This window comes from Capricornis sumatraensis, chromosome 8 (genome assembly GCF_032405125.1).
Source record: "Capricornis sumatraensis isolate serow.1 chromosome 8, serow.2, whole genome shotgun sequence".
Lineage (NCBI taxonomy): Eukaryota > Metazoa > Chordata > Mammalia > Artiodactyla > Bovidae > Capricornis > Capricornis sumatraensis.
Window position 1 is genome coordinate 95260946 of NC_091076.1, and position 6000 is coordinate 95266945.

General features: G+C 52.0%; 1 protein-coding gene across 1 annotated transcript in view; it reads right to left on the reverse strand.

The window, feature by feature from the left end:
- The window catches only part of PLEKHM1 (pleckstrin homology and RUN domain containing M1), a 53720-nt gene extending 50641 nt beyond the window's left edge, over window positions 1–3079 (reverse strand). Inside the window, exon 1 of the mRNA XM_068976953.1 lies at window positions 2964–3079. The gene's annotated coding sequence lies outside the window, so the exon portion shown is untranslated. The remainder of the gene's footprint in view (window positions 1–2963) is intronic.
- Between the last annotated feature and the right edge of the window lie 2921 nt (window positions 3080–6000).

The window sequence follows — 6000 nt, forward strand, 5'->3', positions numbered from 1 at the left end:
TCTTTACCAGCTGAGCTACCAGAGAAGCCCAGAAAGGGCCCTTCATGCCACACCAAACACGGGCACAAAAAGGCAGGGGACGAAAGGCAGATCTGATACAGAGCTGAGGGCGCAAGGGGGCTGCTGCAGCTGAAGGCGCCAAGAACCCACAGGGGCTGAGAAACAGCAGCTCACAATTCACATTCGGGGCCTGGGCCTTGCAACTGTCCCCTGATTCCTCTCCTACCCAGGCTTGGCCAGCTCAGTGGGGAAAAGTACAACTGGCTTCAGACGGAACGGCGCTCCTGCCACGCCGCTGCTTCTCCTCTGGGCCATGAGCGTCCAGCCTGAACAGCACAGGCACATGTCTAAAGGGTAACAACATGGGCTCTAATCCTGATTTGCCACTAACCAACTTGGCACACTGGGGCATGTATCAGACCTCTCGGATGGCGACTATGAGTGTGGACAGCGCCAAGCACAGGGCCTGATATTTACCAAGGATAAATGGTATCTCAACCCCTAGGGGATGTGGTCGTTCAAATTTACAGGCAAAGGATGCCACTGCCTAAATAAGCGTGTGTAGGCAGCTCAAGTCAGTATGCAGAGACATCTCTTGGGGCAGCTGGCTTTCTCCTGAGGCAACTAGGCCAAGGGTGGCATGGTAGCAGATGGTGGGGACTTTGGCCTGAACCTGAGGGGGCTGCTGCCTGGTCCCACCGCAGCAACCTGTACAGACCAGGACTGGACAGGCACACTCACATCTAAACAAATCTCGAGTGGCCACACAACTGAGCATGAGGGGACACCAAAAAAAGAAGAGAAAAAAGGGTTATTGCTGTCTCTGCTCTCAAAAACTCATGGCCCATGGGAGTCCCATGGCAGTCCAGTGGTTAAGACTCCATGTTTCCATTGCAGGGGCTGTAAGTTCAATCCCTGGTTGGGAAACTGAGATCCCACATGCCATGTGGTGCAGCCAAAAAAACAATCAACCGAAACTCACGGCCCAAAGACGTTACTAAAACCAAGGCACGCTCAGTGGGTTTTGTACCTTTTACATATATCACCTCATTCATTTCTCATAACCACCCTGGGAGTGTTTTATTATCTTAGTCTGACAGATAAGAAACAGAAGCTGATGCAGGTCAAGGAAATTCCCAAGATTCCAGGGCTGGTAAGTGGCCAACTCTACCACCCACTGCCAGGACAAGGATCACCCCTGCTCGAGGGAAATCCTCAGACTGATGGAGTATGATCACCTCCCTCCTGGAAGAGGTGGGTGTAGGTGAGGGCTAAGGCAGGGAGGGACAAGGGGGCAGGGAGGCCTTGGGGGTCCAGGTGAGGGGCTTCAGTGGGACACTGAGGTCAGCCTGGAGGGAAAGGTTTACAGGAGGACAGGAGCGCGACATCTGGAAGTGACAGAGGCAGCGTGGCCCTTAACGGTGGGAGATGGTCTGATTCAGTGCCTGGTCCCTGGAGCTGGCAGAGGGTAAACAGGACCCAGAGCTGACCTCCCCCAGTGAAGACACATGGAGTGAGGGATGGGTTTGGAGGGTGGGCCCTGCAGAGACAGCCCTGGTCAGGGCGTGACGGACCACAGGATGCAACCCTTGACCTCAGGCCCTGCCTTACCGTCTCACCCTCACTTCATTCCCCCTCCCACCTACAGGGATTCTTGGGCTGCGTCCAGTTTCCAGCCACCGGCACACCAAGCGGAAGGACCGGTATTGCAGACAATCCCTCCGGACAACGTTCCTTCCAGGCCAACTTGTGTGGCTCAGGAGGCCAAATCCAGGTGTTCTGGCTCCAAGACCCTGGGCACCAATCCCCTTCAGTAATTCCAGTGGTCACAGGCCTCCCCTCCGGCCACAGGCTTCCCCTCAGGCCTGCTTCTTCTGGAAGGAGCCTCAAGCCCCACAGCTGCCCTTTCCTCAACCAGCCACAGGTCAGGACAGGAAAGGCTTAGGCCTCAGCAACTCGAACAATAGCCTGGCTTCATTAAGGCTTCATAATGAATTAACTGAAGCTAATATTCATGGGTGGGGGGAGGAGGGTAGCCTTGTTAGTAAGCAGGTGCTCCAGGCCAGAAAGGGTCTCTTCACACGTAGACTGATGCTGAGAGGTCAGAGCAGGGCCAGACAAGGACCTGTCGCTTTTAAAACCAAGTGTCAGAAAAGCTACAGAATGACAGCGCAGAGGAGTTCAGAAGGCAATGGCCACTTGATAATTCACAAAACAGGACTGAGGCTTTGGGGTTCATGCCACACTTTAGGGCACACCTTTCTTTGCAAGAAGCCAAAGCATCCCGCCTATGTAGGTCTGCCCCAGCATGCCTCAGGGAGGCAGGAATCAGCTCAGAGGCAGGAGTGTGATGGCTGATGCCATGAGAACTTGCTGATGGAACCAGAATGGGGCTCGGTCTCCTGACTGCTGGGTCAGCACTCCATCACTCTCCAGGCCCCCCCAGTCTACCTTCCCATGGGACGGGTTTCACTTCCTGTCCTCAGAACACTCTTCACTGACACCAAAAACCAAACCAAAGGGCGGGGAGGGGCTGCAAAGAGACCTAGGCTAGGAAGAGTAAGGGGATAATGTGGGGAACACTGCTAAAAGGTTCTTCAAACACCACTGGTGGAGTTTGAAAGAAAAGGTGACTTCTGTCTGCCCCTTAGGCAAATCCTAACCTTGAAAAGTCTACCTCTCCCCCCAAGTATCAATTCACCTGGACTCAATGCTTCAAGCTTCTCTAATCTCATGTAATTCTTAAATCAATCCTGTGAGAGAAGGGTGATTATCCCCATTTTACAGAGGAGAAAACTGAGGCTCAGTAGGGATAGAACTCTTTGGTTTCCTCATTCTAAGTCTTGTGTCTTTCGCCAGATCAAAGTGTCTCAGGTCTTTGATTCTAAGAGTTTCAGGCAAAACTTATTACTTTGGAACTAAGTAATAATTAACTTTGCACTCAGAAACTCAAACAATCTTACCCATCAAGTCTGTAGTCCCAACCAGCTGAGGCCAAGTCCTTTCCATGGTACCCAGGTTTCACAGTTGTCTTTTCTTAAATGTTCCAACACACAGGAAGGAATTGTTCTGGTTGCTTTTCTTTCTTATGCTGCCTGGCCTTCTATGTATGTCCAATTTCACTTCACCAAGGAAGAAAGAAAAGAAAAGAATGGCTTAGATGAGACTTACACTAAAGGAAGAAAAGAACTGCTGGGCTTCTTCAGTTCTGAAACACTCCATCCGTCAGTAAACAGCAGCCTCCTCTCCTTAGAGAGTTCTCAGCTATTCCCAACAGCCTGCTCTCTACGGCCTGAATCCAACCCTGTACGGAGCTATTGAGAACAGTCTGGCATTTAAGCCATCCAGCTGCTGTATGAACTGATGAGTCATGGTTTACAGTTGGAAAAGAAGGACAAAGTTATCTTCTGATTCAGAAGGGCAGCTGATCTTTCAGACATGTGAGTGCTGAGTGAGTAAAGTATACCTCTTTCCACCTGAAGACAGTTGCATTTCTGGACAAGTGTCTTGAGGCAGGAGAAGTGAGTGGGGAGAGTGTGGAACAGGCTTTGAAGTCATCAGATGCCAGCTAGAGGGAGAGAAATTTCTAGCCCTGTGATTCTCAAACCAAAGGCAAGTGAGTAAGGCCAGAAATGTGAAGTCAGTGAAGACAGAGCAATTTTCTTTCCTCCTTCCTTCCTTCCATCAATAACACCCATCTGCCCCATATTCTTGTCCCATCCTTAGGATTCCAGCAAGGACCAACTAACTCTGAATGAATGATAACAGGAATTTTGTCTGACTCATTCACCATTGCATTTCTGGTGCCTAGAGCAACACACAGCACACAGTTGTGCTCAAAAAATATCTACTGGATGTACAGAAGAATAAAACAAAAATAAGGCTCAGGGCACGAATCTCCATTTCACAGGCTGAGGGAAGCTGAGGTATGTAGTTCTCAGCCAGGACGGACCACCTTCCATTAAACCACCCTGCCAGCTGGCTAAAACTATTTCAATGTATCCCACCTTAATAGGGTGCCGAGGTGGACACTGAAGGGAGAAGAGCATTCAACTTTTCAAAGGAACAAGACTATAAATGGCAAGAGGGCGTCCCTGGTGGTCCAGTGGCTAACATTCCATGGTCCCAGTGCAGGGGACCTAGGTGTGATCCCTGGTCACGGAACTAGATCCTGCATGCTGCAATTAAAAAGATCCTGCGTGCTACAACTAGAACTCAGTGCAGCCAAAAAGTAAATAAATATGAAAAAAAGAGACTAGGAATGGCAAACAAAGACAACAGGTCCTACTGGGGACCCTTTAAAATTGCTACCAAATGGCCTCTAAAGCCAGGTCGTCAGAATTTGAAGAGAATGTGTACCCCCAAAGCCTAGGCGATGATAAATGCTGAAAGGGGGGCCTCAGGAATGTCCCTCTGCCTCAGCTACTCAGATATCTGGGCTCCCCATGTTCATGGGTAACCAAACGGCCCAAACTCAAAGATCCAGCACCTGCAGAAAGAGGAAGTGATTTAACAGCCGCTGTACCCGCCTGAGCCTTAGCCCCCTGGGAGCCCTCTCACCTCACAGCGTGTAACATCATCTCTGGCATCCACTGCGTTCCCTGTGTTCAGTGTCAGGACAGGCCTGCTCTCAGCTCTAGCTGGCAGGAGCACCAGGCGAAGGTCCATAACAAGTGACCACACTCACGGACACGGCTCTGTGAACACGGTTACACAGCGGCACTCCCTGAGCTTATTCCCGGCCAGAAAACCAACCAACAGGAAGTGATGGCTTCCACTGCCCCAGGCTATGTGGGAGCCAGGTGAGCGGCCATTATTCACCTTCCAGGTATCTGGTGACTCCTACCATTCCGGCAGCAGCACAGGTCATTTAATATGAATGTTAGACATATAATTTCAGGGGGCAAGTCCAGGGGACCAGACACCTGGGCAAAATATCCCTGACCCTGACCCAAGGCAGTGAGCTCTACTTCTCCACACTTAACCTACCACCTGAGGCCCTGCCTGCACCCATCAAGCCCCTCAGTGTCTAACTGCTGGGTTCCCAGCAGGCAGTGACATTTGGCTGTTGAGGGGCAGCTGGTGAGGTTGGCAGGGGGACTCTTCACTAATTCTCAGACTGAGTGGGGACTGGGTTAAGGGAAAAACGGGTGTAGAACTGAGATGGGGACAGCAGAGGTGAGAGGGCAGGAGACCTCATTTTTAGTAAGATTGGGTGAGGACGTTAAGAACTGGGCACCAAGAGTCGCGGGCAGTTTAGCAAAGACTTAGGGACAGGAGTGTCCTCTGATGGTTGGAGATGGATAGGAAGTCTATGGTGGGCTAAGAAGTGAGGGGTTGAGTCTGTGAAGGCAAGAGGTGTGTAAGACTTGAGAAAGGGCTGAGATCAGAGTTACCAAAAAGAAAAGTGTGTGCTCAACAGGGCGTCTACTTTGGTGGTGGGTCTTAAACGACAGTGGGACAGAGATGGGGTGTTCAGGATGGGCATACCTTGGGGAGCTGAGCAGAGGGTGTGGAAGATTAGGATAAGAAGGCTGATCATGAAAAGGGCGAACCGAACCAGAATCGAGGCTAGTGTGCAGCATGAGGATCGCCAGAAGGGTTGGGGGGAAGCAGAGGCATGTGGTCAAGGTCGGGGGTGGAGGTGGGCTACAGTGAGGTCAAGGATGAGGCTGCATTTACGCAAGACCGGTGGGGGGGGGGGTGGTCGGGTGGTAAGCCCTAGGGTCAAGTCACGAGTGGCAAATGGAGGGGACAGGCCAGCAGCGGCAGTGCGGGCCGAAGGCTAGGGTTGGAGTGGGGCGCGGAGCTTGGGCTGGGAAGGGTGAGGGCTCAGAAGCAAGGCAGTCTCAAGGCAACCAGGGGTCTGGATTCACGGAAAGGGCTGGTGTCCCCTGGCCCATATGCGTCCCGGCCTCGCCGCCCCTCTGCTGCCCGCCTCGCCCCGGATCCTTAACTCACCGAAGGGAGAAGCGAGGGGGCAGGGGCACTGCCAGCCGC